Source organism: Rattus norvegicus, chromosome 18, assembly GCF_021556685.1.
Source record: "Rattus norvegicus strain SHRSP/BbbUtx chromosome 18, alternate assembly SHRSP_T2T, whole genome shotgun sequence".
Lineage (NCBI taxonomy): Eukaryota > Metazoa > Chordata > Mammalia > Rodentia > Muridae > Rattus > Rattus norvegicus.
The window spans coordinates 18460961-18477219 of NC_141551.1; the positions used below are offsets into that span (position 1 = coordinate 18460961).

General features: G+C 38.8%; 1 pseudogene; it reads right to left on the minus strand.

Annotated features, from left to right (window-relative positions):
- Positions 1 to 14147: 14147 nt before the first annotated feature.
- LOC147999699 (ADP/ATP translocase 2 pseudogene) lies at positions 14148 to 14825 on the minus strand (annotated as a pseudogene).
- Positions 14826 to 16259: the final 1434 nt, after the last annotated feature.

Consider the following 16259-nt stretch of genomic DNA (forward strand, 5'->3'; position numbering starts at 1 on the left):
CATATGTTCTTCTGCTCCAAAGGAGGGAATGCAGTCACGCTCTTTCTTTGAGCTGTGGAGTTGAGGAGGGAAACATCTGAGGCAGATAGTTGCTGTGAGGCTGACATGAACAGGAGTCTTTTGGTGAAATTTTACTGATCCAAAGTAAAAGTAGGAGGCAGAGAGCACACGAGATGGCTGACAGCACAATTCTTGTCTCAGTGACCATTCTATGTGCCAACTCCCAGGTCATCTCTGATCATCTGTAAAGTGAGAAAAGTGTCTCCACAGTGTACTTCTTTTTATCCCCCTAGTACTAAAATGTTTCGTGTAATCTGTAGGCATACTTGAATCTTTAAACCTACATAGAGGTTTGTATTTATCTGGATACCTGGAAGATTTCTGACTTACTACTTAGAGCATTCACGACCTGTTTTTTTCTTCAGATAACTTCAAATCTATGTCGAAATATTAAATAGTCACCATGGGGACATGAGATGACTCAACCAATAAAATACTTGCCATGCAAGCATAGAGACTGGTGTTCAATCACTAGCACCCATAGAAAAGGAGGATGTGGTAGATATGCTTAGATCCCTGCACTCTGGAGAAAGAGACAGGAAGATCTCAGGGTCTCATTTGCCTCTTAGCCTCTTTTGTGACCTCCAGCCCATTAGCAAAAGATCCTTTGTCCCAAAACAGATGAGCAACTTGGGAAAAACATCATTAACATTGATTTTTGCCTCAATGTGCATGAACACACGTATGTATAAACCTGTCATAGCAAAAATCATGGAACTAGGGGTAAGGTTCAGTTTGAGAGCACTTGCCTAGCATGTCCAAGGCCCTGACCCTAAAACCTCAGGCCACAAAATAAAAAGGAGCCATCCTGGTGTTGGTATAGCAAGAGATGCAAATGGTTCAACTGTGTAAACTTAGAGGAGTCAGTCTACTCTAGTGTGCTTGGGCATCCCAATTACAAAACAGAAAGCAAGTGATAGTGTTTATAAAAGGCAGATGAGTGGTTACTTTCAAGCAAAAGGAGGAAGTGTCATCTGCACCAACACATGACTCACATGTATCAATACACTGCTATTGATCTGCATGGTGATCACCCATAATGTCAAGTTATTCCAGAGTTCATGCACTTTTCTATATTTTCTACTTTTAAAGATTTTTTTCTATTTTATCATTATGTGTTTGTGCATGTATCTGGTTTGGGTAGATGCAAGTAAGAATTGTGCATACAGAGGCTAGAAAGAGGTATCAGATCTGGAATTACAGGTAGTTGTGAATCATTGTGAGTACTGAGCATTGAACATATGTCTTCTGAAAGAACACAGTATATTTTGTAGTGCTAAGACATTTTAGCAGCACCCGTTTTTTCTAAATTGTAAATCTTGTTTTAGATCAAATTGTCATTGAAGAACTATGGGTAGCATTACGTCATAGAATGCTTGCCTAGTATGACCAATGGTTACCACTGAAAACTACTTAATTAGTAATTACATGGGGAAAAATTATCAGTAAATTTAGAACTCAGAGATGTCATGTTCTACTTCACAGAAATTACATAGAAGCAGAATATAAATGCATGATATTCTTCTTACTCCTTTATATCTCTTACTTCACAGAAGTTTGGACTTCTGAGATCCTTAGCTTTATGCTCAATCTTGTCTCTCTGGGTCTCATATCTTACTGTGTTCACCTCTATTCTTATTCTCACTGAGGGTCTCGCCTCTATCACTTTAGTTTAATGGACAAATTATAGTATGTTCATGTTTCCTACAGGTCTATGTGAGATAAACACTATAATACTCCATGGTAATAACAGTCTTAAACAAAATAATATATTTTTAATATTTAAGGATTATTATACACTTCCATTCACTTTCCCCTGACTTACTAAAGCTGTGATAGACAAATAGACAAATTATCCAAAGATTCTGAACTGTACTTGGTTTCGCTTTTGTAAAATAGGTACCATGAAAGCACCTGTCTCAATGGAGAATTTGGAGTAAATTTGCTCTTATGCATATACAATATACACTACACATATACATTATATATATATATATATATACACATAAACCCAATATCACACACACACTACTTATCCATCAATGACAGATACAACAATGCACTATTTTCTTTGTATTCCTTTGTTTAAATGAAATGTTTTGTTTGAGACAGACTCTCATTACAAGCACTAAGCTGACTCTAACTTAAGACTATCCTGCTATCCAGATCACAGGCAGTTCAAACTGTTCAGAAAATCAAGGTATTTTCTACCTCTCTTTTAATTTCTATCCATCTGAGTGTGTACATTGGGGAGATAGGAAATTTATATACATAAAGGTAAAATCCAGTTTATCCTACATCCTATAACAGTGCCCTTAATACATTCTATTTATAACGAATCTTTCTGGCACATGTGCACACACTTGGCCTAAAAGAGAGAAGGAATGTATTCTCAGTTGACAAATTCCTATGGAATTGAAAGAAAGTGAGAAACCAAAATTAATCATATTTGTATTAATGTAATAAATCAAGCTGCATTCAACTATTAAAAAAACAAAAGAAAAGCCAATCAATGTCATCATTCAAGGTGAAACCAGACAAGGCTCAATCACAGTTTCCAGTCCTAGAAATGACTGAAACAGTGAAAGGGATCTAAAACACACTCCAGGAAACCACTAAGAGTCTCCTCTACCTGTCCTCTTTCATGGAGAAAGACATGAATAAGAAGATATTCTGGATATCCTGTCCATTTTGGTACTAAAAATTAAATACATTACAAAAACCACTGTCATATCTGGTACTGATCAAAACAAAAATAAATACACCATTATGTTACTGTTTATAAAAGTATAGATGAGAATTGGATTATGCTGTCCTTTAAAATAGTCACTTTAGGAGGAAAAATTGGCCATTCTGGTACTTTCCTCAAAATAAGAACAAGAACTTAAGAGAATGTATTACAGCGAAATCATAGTCCATGGAAGAATAAGACTTGGTCCTTGAAGCTCATCTCCTCAACAATAATAAAAGAAAAAAAATTCTCTTCAGGTGTTAGACATATTCATAACTGAAATGGCATTCCTTTATTTTCTTTTGTTTTTTCTTTTCTTTTACTGGATATTTTCTTTATATTTTAATTGTTATCCCCTTTCTTTGTTTTCCCTCTGCAAAACCCCCACCTTTTGCCTCCATAAGAGTGCTCCTCCACCCATCCATCCAATCCCTCCCATCTCCCCACCCTGGTATTTCCCTACACTAGGGCATTGTGCCTTCACATGATCGAGGGCCTCCCCTCCCATTGATGTCCAACAAGGCCCTTCACCTGCTACATATGCGGCTGGAGCAATGGGTCACTCCATGTGTACTCTTTGGTTAGTGGTTTAGTCCCTGGGAACTCTAGGGTATCTCATAGGTTGATATTTTTGTTCTTCTTATGTGGTTGCAAACCCCCTCAGCTACCTCAGTCCTTTCTCTAACTCCTCCATTGGGAACCCTGTTCTCAGGCCAATGGTTAGCTGTGAGCATCCACCTCTGTATTTTTCAGGCTCTGGCCGAGCCTCTCAGGAGACAGCTACATCAGGCTTCTGTCAGCAGGCACTTCTTGGCATCCCCAGGAGTGACTGGGTTTGGTGACTGCATGTGGGATGGATTCCCATGTGTGGCAGTCTCTGGGTAGCCTTTCCTTCAGTCTCTGTTCCAAGCTTTGTCTCTGTATTTCCTCCTGTTAATATCATTTTTCACTTTTCTAAGAAGGACTGAAACATCCACATTTTTGTCTTTCTCCTTCTGGAAATTCATGTGGTCCGTAAATTGTATCTCAGATATTCCAAGTTTTTGGTCTAATATCCACTTATCAGTGAGCACATATCATGTATGTTCTTTTCTGATTGGGTTACCTCATTCAGGATGATATTTTCTAGTTCCATCCATTTGCATAAGAATTTCATGTAGTCATTGTTTTTTAATAGCTGATTATACTCCATTGTGTAGATGTACCACATTTTCTGTATCCATTCCTCTATTGAAGGACATCTAGGTTCTTTCCAACTTCTGGCTATTATAAATAAGGGTGCTATGAACATAGTGGAGTGTGTGTCTTTGTTACATGTTGGAGCATCTTTTGGTTATGTGTCCAAGAGTGGTATAACTGGGTCCTCAGGTAGTCCTAAGTCCAATTTTCTGAGGAACTGCCAGACTGATTTCCAGAGTGGTTGTATCAGCTTGGAATCGTGCCAGCAATTGAAGAGTGTTGCTCTTTTTCCACATAAAAAAACGTGTATCCAGGCCTGGAGAAACTGTCCTGTATATAAGATGCTTGCTCTGAAGGCATGAGGAACTGAATTCAAATTCTTGGCTTAAAGGAGAAAAATGTCAAGTAATATAGGCCACTTTTTTGTGATGTTAAGTTAAAATGGGAGGTAAATAAGGGAAAATATTTAGACACTAATGGGTCATCTACTTTGGCTTTTGCAGCACTAAACAACAAAGAACTCAATTTCATTCAAGGTAGAAGATGTACATTGACACTATAAGCTGTCTGTCCTCTTTCCACAATATGGTAGTACCAAACAGTCATCTACACACACACACACACACACACACACACACACACACACACACACACACACACACTGTAAATCCTCCATATTGCTGATATTGTGCTGGAACACAGAATAGTTTCTACACTTGGAACAAGTCTTCTAGAGTAATTTCCCCAATATTTTGTAGTGAAATGGGACTGTTAGAAATTTCACCTTTGTTTCCACACAGATTCTTGTGATTTAGGGAAAGTTGTATAAGACTCATGTAAGTGTTAGCGTTTACCTTCCACTGTTATAGGATGACTTGATTTTTTATTCTATGTTAGTAATAGAGAATGACTTTCCTAACAGAAGAATCACACATTTCATTTCTTAGTAATATCTACCAAATATCAGGCACAGCTAGGGAACTTAGAAAGTATCTCTTTAACACAGTGATTGTCATCCCTGGCTGCACTCAATTGGAGTTGCCAAGATTCAGATTTTATGGGTCTTGGGTGAGGCCTTGGTATTGGTAATTTTTAAATGGTTCACAGTGATTTTAATATGCAGCTGGAATAGAAAATAGCTTGTCAGAATTCCTGTAGAAGTTTTAGTTTTAATGTCTTGGTCTTTCAAATGACTTTTCGCTAAACCTCTCAAAGGCTGCAGTGACTTTTCAAAATGTAGGAACCAAAAATGATAGCAGGCATCCATCATTATCTTAAACATGAAAAATGGGAAAGACATGTACAGTCTTACTGGACCTCTAAACCATTCTCAAAATAAGTATTCAATAAATACATTTATCATAAGGACTCCGTTGAATAACCATGGCAGGTAAACAAGGGTCAAGGGAATGAAAAGTAAAAGGGAAAGTCATAGCAACTGAGCCGAGAAAAATCACAATCAAGAGAAAATTCTCAAAGCAGTCTCGCAGGTTCTATACATCTACTGTTGAGGAAAAGTAACTCTTGGAATCTCAGCTATACTGTGTAGCCTGGATTTTCTCGAGAAATAAAATTAATCCACTGCATATATTTTACAAAAGGTACTTATTAGTTTGATTAGGAAGACTAATGCTGGGATTTCAACAATGGCCATGAGGAAACTAGAGAATGACCCCACTAGATACTTAGTTCAAGGAACTGGGATCCTCAGCAGTCTGGAGCTGAATGATTGGGAGATTCCAGGAAAATGACTCTTCGTTAGTCCATGTGAAAAGGCCAAACAAGTTGAGTACCATTGCCAACTAATATTAACAGTACTACATCAGGTTAGATGGACCTGCAAAGAAGGCAAGGAGACAAAAGACCCAGCTCATCCTCAGATTACTTATGCGGGTGAAGATGCTCGCAGCTAGTCATCAGACTGAGCATGGGGACCTCAATGGAGGAGTTAGAGAAAGGACTGAAGGAGCTGAAGGGGTTTGCAATACCATAGGAAGAACAATAATGTGAACCAACCAGAACACCCCTCCCCAGAGCTCCTGGGGACTAAACTACTAATCAAAGAGTACACAAGGACAGACCCATGACTCCAACTGCATATGTACCAGAGGATGTCATGGTCTGGCATCAATAGGAGGAAAAGCGCTTGGCCCTGTGAAGGCTCATTTCCCCAGTGTAGGAGAATGGCAGGGTTTTGCGGAGGTAGGAGTGGGTGAGTGGATGCAGGAATTCTACATAGAAGCAGGAGGAAGGGCTATAGGAAAGGTGAGAAAGGGGATAATATTTGACTTGTAAATACATAAAATAGTCTAATAAAGTAAATAAAGGTCTGCTCCCTGATATTGCCACCCACTATGCCAGAGGACAGTGGATTCTGCTCAGTGAATCTTTCCAGGAGACACATTTACCAACTCCAGGCCTGCATAGAAGTTACTGTCTTGCTTGAATCCAAACCCAGTCAAGTGAACAATCAAAAGCAGTCATAACACCTGCCTTCCAATCTGCTACTTCATCTTCTTTGCACCCTCTACTGGTTACATCACTGGAAATGTTCATTCATAACGGCACTTTCCATATCACACTTCCCTAAGCATGTCCTCTCGTTTTCTCTCATTTGAACCTTTCAGAGAGTACATTGAGTCATAGCAACAAAAAACATCCCACATAGAAACACAAAAGGAGACATGAACAGAGGACGCTCTGAGAATATTACCTGGTAGATTTCCCTCCCTGAACCTGTCCTTCTTACTTCCACTTTCACATTTGTATTGGTGGCTGCTCTTCCCACCTGAGGGTTTATCTTTGCTACATGGATAGCTCCTCTATAAGGATGAAAATGGGTCGAGCACAAGTTGTCACTGTAGCTTTAGACCAAGAGCACCTAATCCTCCTTGCTTCCTTTTTATGGAATGTATTAAACTTCATAATGAAAAGAATAGAATACACATATGTACATGCCCAGTGTATTCTAACATCAGAGGTAGCAGGGAAATCAATGAAGATGTTCTATAAGACTCTAAAAGAGTCTTAATTATTTAATTACTTTTCTATTTACTATGTGATAAGATGATAGAAAGAAACATATATGATAGGAAAAGGGAAGGCAAGCCTAATTCCTGATGCGAAGGACAGTCTGAGTTGTTTACTTTAATAAGAGCTAAAATCATAAGGGTGATGGGACTCTGGCCATGCTTGTTGGGGATCATCATGATAAGTTTAGTAAGGTAGATACTGTCCATTCTGGGTGATACCATACACTATTCTTAGATCTTAGACTGTATAGAAAGAGAGCATGAGTATACTGTTGTGCCAAATTCTACTTATTGTGAGTGCAGCCTCAAACTATGAGCCATTATAACCCTTCCTTTCTTCTGCTTCTTTAGGGTAATTTTATAACAAAAACAAAAGCCAGTATGACATTGGAACAGAAACAAAATACTATTAACTAAATACTTGTGCTACTAATTTTACACTTTAGCTCCTTGAAAGTACTTTTTCATATATATTCAACAATGTAGATACATGTATCATTAATTAATTTACACTTAAGTAATCTTTTTTTAATAAATATTCTAAAAAATGTAATACAAAGTCAGGCCAGGTCCATTCTGAATGGCTGAGCATTCCTTGTGAATATCAAGTAATCTGAGCATCACTCTTAGATACAATATACGTCTAGTGGTTTGACATTAGTATGTATAGAGCTCTGGCTATGTTGTACAAGTTAATAAAATTTAACTATAGTCTACAGTGTGTCCTTATACCCAGAGGTAAGTGTAACTTTTCCCTCAACAAAGAAGATACTGATTCTATTGTGCCCACTTCTGACAGTTGCATCCACAGCACAATTTCAGCACGTAAGGCTCAGGAAATATTCCATAGAGAGTTTAGAATAAGAAGTTGAATAGAGACATTTCTGCTTTGAGGTTGGTCTCTTAGAATTGGCAGGGAAGGTTCACTGCTGACATCTCAACAGTATTGATGCCTAAATAAAACTTGAACAATATTCATACATATTAACATGAAAGGGGGAAGCTCACAGGGCAAATACCCATTGGAGACTAACAATTCACATTTGTCAAAAAATTAGTCATTATCCTAATTGGTTATCATATATCAAGTGATCAACTCTGAAATCATATACACACAAAACAAGCAACATTATATGCATTCAGTAGTTTTTCTAATATATTTATGCATGTTGTGTGTATACATATCAATAATAGTCAAAGAAAAAGGTCAGTAACTGGAGAAGAAGTGGGGAGTATGTAGACGAAGGGAGAGTTTGAGAGGAGGAGACATGGGAGAGATTGGAGGATAGGAAGGGAATAAGGTAGTGGTGTAATTAGGTCATAATTAAAATTTTAGAAAACAATAAAAATAGCTTAAATTACAGTTGCTGAGGTTGGTGAGACTAGAAATTAGAGTAAGCACTGAATCTAACGGGAATACCTTCTGTGCACACAAGTAAGTAAAAGGCAAAGGTTTGCAGAGGTACAGACTAGCTCCCTCTGAGAAGAATCAATGCCTTTCTAGTATATAAACATTCTGTGTCCGGCCAAGTATAGAACACTCATGACAGTGTTCTAGAGACAGTTTCAAGGGAAAATATCACTTTCATTATCACAGTGTTTAGGGCTTAACATGGCAATGAGTGGTCAAATGGTAAAGGATCAAAGACTGATGAATTAATGGTAGGAGAATTACATGAGTGTTAATGAATATGTGGGAATTATATGACACAGAAGTTATCCTCAAGGACATTGTGGTAAGCATGGTCTTAGTGAAAAGTTAGAGACTCTAAGATGTGCTGAGAGAATGGGACCACATTAAGTATGGAAAGTCCTAGAACTTAGATGAAGTTTGGACTAGCAGTAAGAAACTTCCAGAAGACAGAGAAGTGAGAAAAAGAGGGCTAGACATGAGGTAAAAGACTGTGTCTAAAAGCTTGGACTGAAGTTAGTTTTAGTATCTTTTTTCACTAGAATAGAGCCCTGGAATCTCTGCACAGAATGATCATTGACGTCGGCATGAGCTCCAGATGGTGACAGCGGAGAGATAGCAGTAACGGCTGTGAGACTTTCAAGTCTGATTTTAGGATATTTGGCACATCCCTGAACGTGCAAACATACAACCGAGTGTTTAAATTGCCATTTTATATCTTTAATTTTAAGGGAAAATGGGGTCTGCAGCAGGAAAAATGTAGAAGTAGTCTGAGGGGTTTGTCATGGACAGAGGATATTAGCCTGGCATAGGTAACTTATGGACCACAAGTTGCATATTTTAAATAAATGTTCACTGGATCATTTAACTTGGCATTTACAACTTGTGTTGAAAATAGAAACTTTGCTCTGCATGCAAGGTACAAGAATTATCTTCTACAGAGAGATAAAGAAAAACTGCATCTGGGCAAAAGCAGGAATACACTGAAGTTCTTTGACTTTGAGAAGGTTATAGTCATCCTGACAATGTCTATGATTTATCATGAGCTTCAGAAGGGCCTCAATAAAGTTCCACATGACAGGCATCCATTGAAAGCAAGGGGTAGTCATAGCTAGGGTACAGCATGGTAGTGAATAAAAATGAGGTGTGTGGGGTACTGAAGACAGAGGTACTGCTGACAGGAGAAACTGCATTGCCTTCTAGATAAGTCTGGTAATAGCTGAGCTATTTCCTTGTAATTGTGATAGTTTTCAGAGTTGAGACCAACATCTCCGAATGTTTATTGTGAGAGAATTGCAGAAACTGGATGAACTAGGTGCTTAATAGCCTAGATAAGATTAATTTCAAGTTAAACTGCCCCTAGCCTGGTTATGTTTTTACAGATTGCTGCAGTATTTGATCAGGAAGGAGGCAGACAATAAACACTCTCAATGAACCAGTGAGCTTGCTTGTTAAACCGTAGAAACAGTTCCCAACGCCAAGATGCACAAAAGGCACTCCAAGGTACAGGGGAACATACATCAGGCCAGGAATTGAGTACCTGGTTCAAATCTAGTTTGGATCAAGCCAATAAATCACTAGAACTAATTCTGAAGTTACAAATGAACAAATTGGAGGAAAGGAAGAGCGAGGATTTCTAAGGCTTCTTTTAGAAACATCCTGATGCCATTCTGATGTTAATCAGAATATAGAGGTTACACATTTAGTCAAAGAGACCAGGAGATGCCTGGTTGATTCCATTTCATGGTTAGAAGAGAAAGAATTCTCCCCCAGTTCCTAACCCATACAATGAACACATAGTAGAAATAATAATGAAAGAAATACTAAAATTTTCTATAATTTAAGTTATGTTTACTAAATTATGGTGCATATTTTTAGATATATGCTATGAAGTGAATTAATACCGTTTGCAAGTAGAGAAAAAAAAGATGTGAGTGACTCAAGAATATTGGATACATAAAAGCCAGAGTATGCATAATCATCTTGCAAGAGTCCTTAAATCTCTGTATATAAACTGTTTAAAAGTAAATTAAAATTATCCCTTAATGAAATACAAATCTGAAGTCACTTGAATAACTAATCATTTTATGACCCATGCAGGGAATTTTTAATGCCTACTTCTACCTGATTATTTTAGATATGTCTGTGTTGTAAATTAAAAGCTACATAAATCATTAATGTGTTGATACAGATCAGTGAACTGCTTACACTATGTGTGATTCCTTAGGACACAATGTCTGATCCACCTCCCTCCCTTTCAATTATAGGGCAGCCAAGCACTTTTTTGTCATCCTTTCTAAGATCTCATTTGGTGAAGCTACATGAAAGCAACTTTAGCATTTTTTTCCTGTAATGTTTCATGCTTGGGGTCAAAAGACATTCATGTAATAAAACAAAATGGATCCCAAAGTCAAGAGTGCAGGCTGAATGTAGGCAAAGGGATATTTGTTCATTTGTTAAAAATGTGTGTTCCTAAGAAGTCAGTAACAACATATTTGTAATTTGTTAGGTTCATGGATGTACCTTTCTGCACTTTGAGTTATAGGCTTTTTTCTTGCCTGCTAGGAGGGCCCTCATTTTGCTCATCAATTTAATAATTATACATCCTTTGGAGGCCTTCTCAAGAACTGTGTATTCTAAGATGCTGATCAAGTGTACCCATAATTAAAACAAGTGGAATTCATGTCAGAGAAACTTTGCTAAAATGTGTATGAAGTATCTGCTGTAATAATGAACTTCTAGGTGCTATAGATAAATGAAGATGAGTAAGATGTAGTCCCCAGAGCGTAGCAGGGAACATCAAAATAGACAAAAATAGTCAAAAGCTAGCATATGCTGTGAAAGAACACCAAACAAATGTTATAGCTGTATCATGCGGGAGGAATTAATAAAGACTTCACAGGATGAGCAAGAAATTGTCATAGAGACAGGGGCAGAGACAAGACACAGCAGACACCTTTTCTGTTTCAGGCGTTGAAGCAAAAGTAACTCTTCTGCTGAAAACACACACACACACACACACACACACAAACACACACACACACACACACACACACACACACACACACACACACACACACTGTGCAAGCAATTTGGAAATGTTCAAATTGAAATGCTCTAAAAGGTTTTAGGCAAGGGCAGCACCAAGCAAATTGGAGACTCCTCTGCCCAGCTTGCTCATGCCTAGGCCCCTGCTCCTGGGAACTCACTTCCCAACTGCAGAGGGACCCAGTTAGGACTAAGGGAGTCCTGAGTCTCAGATCTTCCCCAGGAATAAAGAATGTGACTCAGCACATGGCATGTCTAATGAGCCTACTCTTCCTTACCCAGTCAGTATCAGAGAGGCTTCCTCTTGAAGCATATGAGAACAGATGCTGAAACCCACAGCCAGACATTATGCAAACAGATAGTCTAAATTGGAAATTTCCATCAAATCCCTTTCCTCTGAGTTCAGGGAATCCTTCTCTGAGGGAGAGAGATTGTCAAAGCCAGAAGTTAAGGAGACAAGGAGAACAGGGATCAGGAATCAATAACGTAAATCACAGCTGGCTTCAGAGAGACAGAAGCAGCATCACAAGGCCCACATAGGTCTCCATCAGGTCCTAGACATTTATATTAGAGGGATTAGATTAGTATTTTATGGGACTTTTAAGTGTGTGAGTGAATGTGCCTCTGATTCTTGTGCCTGCTCTTAGAACTCTTTTCCTTCTGTTGGATTGCATTGCCCAACATATTATTACTATCATCATCATCATCATCACCATCATCATCATCACCATCACCATCATCATCACCATCACCATCATTATTATCATTGCTATTATGACTATTATCATTATTATTAATATTTTTCATTTACATTTCAAATGATATCTCCCTTTCTGGTTTTCCCTCCACAAAACCCCCATGCCATCCCCTCTCTCCTTTCCCTCTATGAGGGGGCTCCTTCACCCACTTTCCAACTCTGAGCTCACCTCTCTAGCATCTCCTATGCTGGAGCATCAAGCCTTCACAGAACCAAGGGCCTCCCTTCCCTGAATGCCAGATAATGGTATTCTCTGCTATTCATGTAGCAGGAGCCATGAATCTTTCCATGTATACTTTTCGGTGGTTTAGTCCCTAGGAGCTCTGGGTAGTGTGGTTAGTTCATATTGTTAGTCTTATGGAGTTGCAATCCCCTTCAGCTCCTTTAGTCATTCCCTTGGCTCTTCAATTGGGGTCCCTGGGCTCAGTCTGATGGTGGGCTGTATCTGCATCTGTATTAGTCAGGTGTTAGCAGATCCTCTCAGGGGACAGTCATACCAGGATCCTGTCAGCACGTCTTTCTTGGCATCAGCAACAGTATCTGGGTTTGGTGTCTGCAGATGGGATGGTTCACTAGCAGGGGTAGTCTTTGGGTAGCCTTTCCTTCAGTCTCTGCTCCATTTTTTTGTCCCTGCATTTCCTTTAGACAAGAAAAATTCTGGGTTAAAATTTTTGAGATGGGTAGGTATCCCCATCCCTCAACTGGGGGCCATGCCTCTCTTCTGGAGATGGTCTCTATAGGTTCTATCTCCCCTTTATTGGGTATTTCAGCTAATGGCATCCCTGTTGGGTCCTGGAAGCCTCTTGCTTCCCTTGCATCTGGGACATTCTTGTTACTATCCCCAGTTCCCTATCCCTCACTGCTCCATATCTCCATTCAATTCCCTGACCCTCTGTATTTCTCTCTGTCTCTTCCCATATCAGATCCCCCCTCCCTTTTTCCTCCACCTTCTCTCTCCTTCCCAAGTTCTTTCCTCCCTCCACCTCCTGTGATTATTTTGTTCTTTCTCCTATGAAGGATTGAAGCATCCACACTTTGATCTTCCTTCTTATTAAGCTTCATATGGTTTATGAGTTGTATCATGTGTATTCTAAGCTCTGGAGCTAATATCCACTTATCAGTGAGTATATTCTAAGGGTGTTCTTTTGTGCCTGGGTTATCTCAAGAAGAATGATATTTTCTAGTTCCATCCATTTGCTTGCAAATATCATAAACTCATTCTTTTCAATAGCTGAGTAGTAGTACTCCACTGTATAAATGTTCCATATTTTCTGTATCCATTTTTCTGTTAAGGAACATGTGGATTGTTTCCAGCTTCTGGCTATTATAAATAAGGCTACTATAAACATAGTGAAGCATGTGTACTTTTTCTATATTGGAGCATCTTTTGTGTATATGGCCAGTAGTAGTATAGCTGGGTCTTCATGTAGAACTATTTCTAGTTTTCCGAGGAAGTGTCATATTGTTTTCCAAAGTGGTCATACCAACTTGCAATCCCAACAACAATGGAAAAGTATTCTACTTTCTCCATATCCTGCCCAGCATCTGTGGTCATGTGAGTTTTTGATCTTAGCAATTCTGTTGTGTTTTAGGTAGAATCTTAGGGTTGTTTTGATTTGCATTTCCCTGATGACTAAAAAGATTGAACATTTGTTTTGATGCTTCTAGGCCATTCAAGATTCCTCAGATGAGAATTCTCTGTTTAACTCTGTACCACATTTTTAATAGAGTTGTTTGGCTCCATGGTTCTTGAGTTCTTGTATATTTTAGATATTAGCCCTCTATCAGACATAGGGTTGGTAAAGATCCTTTCCCAATCTGTAGATTGCTATTTTGTCCTATTGACCGTGTCCTTTGCCTTACAGAAGCTTTTTCAATTTTATGAGATCTTATTTGTCAATTTTTTTTGCTTTTGATAATTTTATTTCTTCATGGTTTGTATTCTAGAGTAACTGAAATAAAAACAATATGATTGAGTGCCATCGTTATTGTCATAAGACAGTGAACTACCTTGTCGAAAGGATAGGAAGTCAGGCCAGCAACAATAGTGACAGATTGCAATTATCCAGTTAATGAAGATGTGAGTACTCTTGGGATTTGGGAGCATTCCCTTTGCAGTGTCATAGATACCAAAGTAGGCAGCTTGGTAGATGACAATGCCCTGTACTGACATTAAAGCCTTGGTACAGGCCCTTAATACCATCAGATTTATAGATCGTAACCAGGCAGTCACCAAGGCCTTTGAATTTCCCTTCAGTTCCAGCTTTGCCCACACCAGCTACTAGATGGGTACAGGTAAACTCAAGAGGATACACCAAGCACAAGGATGTGGCCCTGCTTTTCACCTGATGCCAGGTTACCTATAAAGTAGAGGTCCAAAACTGGGACCTCTTAAGTACACCACCCAGAATCTGCTTGTATTTGTAGGCAAAGGTGAGAACCTGAGTGGGGAAGAATCTGATGACAGTAGCCAGGTTATCAAATCAGAGGACAGGACTCCCTGCTCCTTGGGGATATGAACCACACAGTCTATAATGCACATCTATTGTTTATCTGCTGTGATTGTTTGCTAGCATGCTGTACCTGTAGCAAGAGATCCTGAGCCATTGGTATCCTGTTCAGGAAAATTTCCCCTGTGCTGTTGTGTCCAAGGCTCTTTCCCACTTCCTCTACCATTAGGTTCAGCATATCTAGTTTTATGTAGAAGGTCTTGATCAACATGGACTTGAGATTTGTACAAGAAGATAAGAATGGATCAATTTGCATACTTCTACATGCTGACGGCCAGGTGAACAAGCACCATATGTTGACAGTACTGTCTTCATTCTCCTGGATGGTTTTGGCCTCTTTGTCAAAGATCAAGTGACCACAGGGGTGTAGGTTTTGTTGTGGGTTTTCAAATCTATCCCATTGATCTACCTGCCTGTCCCTGTACCAATACCATGTTGTTTTGTTGTTGTTGTTGTTTTGTTTTGTTTGGTTTGGTTTTTTGGTTTTTTTGTTTTATTTTTGGGGGGTTTTTTTGGATGGGGGTTGTTTCATTTTGTTTTTCTTTGTTTTGTTTTATCATTAACTCTGTAGTAGAGTTTGAGGTTGTGAGTTCTGAATTGAACCTCTTCCAGGACCTCCTGAATGATACTCAAGGAGGCTGTGATCAATGCAAAAGCAAGAGGAGTTTAATCATTCCAACATGTTGAGGACTAGAAGAGGGAACCAACCCCATGCAGATTTTAACAGAGGACTATATAACTTGCACCCCACTGGGGCAGAATTAAAAGAATTGGGACAGAATTTACACTATGGTAACTAGGGAGAGTACTGTGTGCATTTGGTGGATCTGAACAACTTCAATTGTTTGGGACTGTTGGGGGAGCGAGGTCAAGGTCAGTTGTGTGATAGTTTGTCTTGAGCTGTTCCAGGAACTAAACAAGCTTTTTTTGTTTTTCTTCCTGGAAGGGAAGGGCCCTTATGCTCTGAGGTTTGTGGTAGAATTTTCCCACTGGCTGTAGACTGACCCAAACTTTGGCTCTTTCAAGGTCAGGGATGTTAATTTCCTCCAGAAGTTCTGTTACTGTAGAGAGTATTTTTTGCTATCCTGGGTTTTTATTCTTCCAGATTAATTTGAAAATTGTTCTTTCTATCTCTCTAAAGAATTTAGTTGGAAATTTGAAGGGGATTCCATTGAACCTATAGATTTCTTTTGGTAACATGTGTATTTTTGCTATGTTAATCCTGCCAATCCATGAGCATGGGAGACTTTTCCATCATTGATGTCTTCTTAGATTTCTTTTTTCAGAGACTTGAAGTGGTTATCATACAGATTTTACATTTGTTTGGTTAGGGTCACACCAAAATATTTTATATTACTTGTGACTATTGTGAAGTGTGTAATTTCCCTAATTTCTCTCACAGAGCATTTATCTTTTGAGTAGAGGAAGGCTACTGATTTGTCAGAATTAATTTTATATCCAGCCAATTTGCAGAAGTTGTTTAGCAGGTGTAGCAGTTCTCTGATGGAATTTTTGGGTGGCTTATATACTA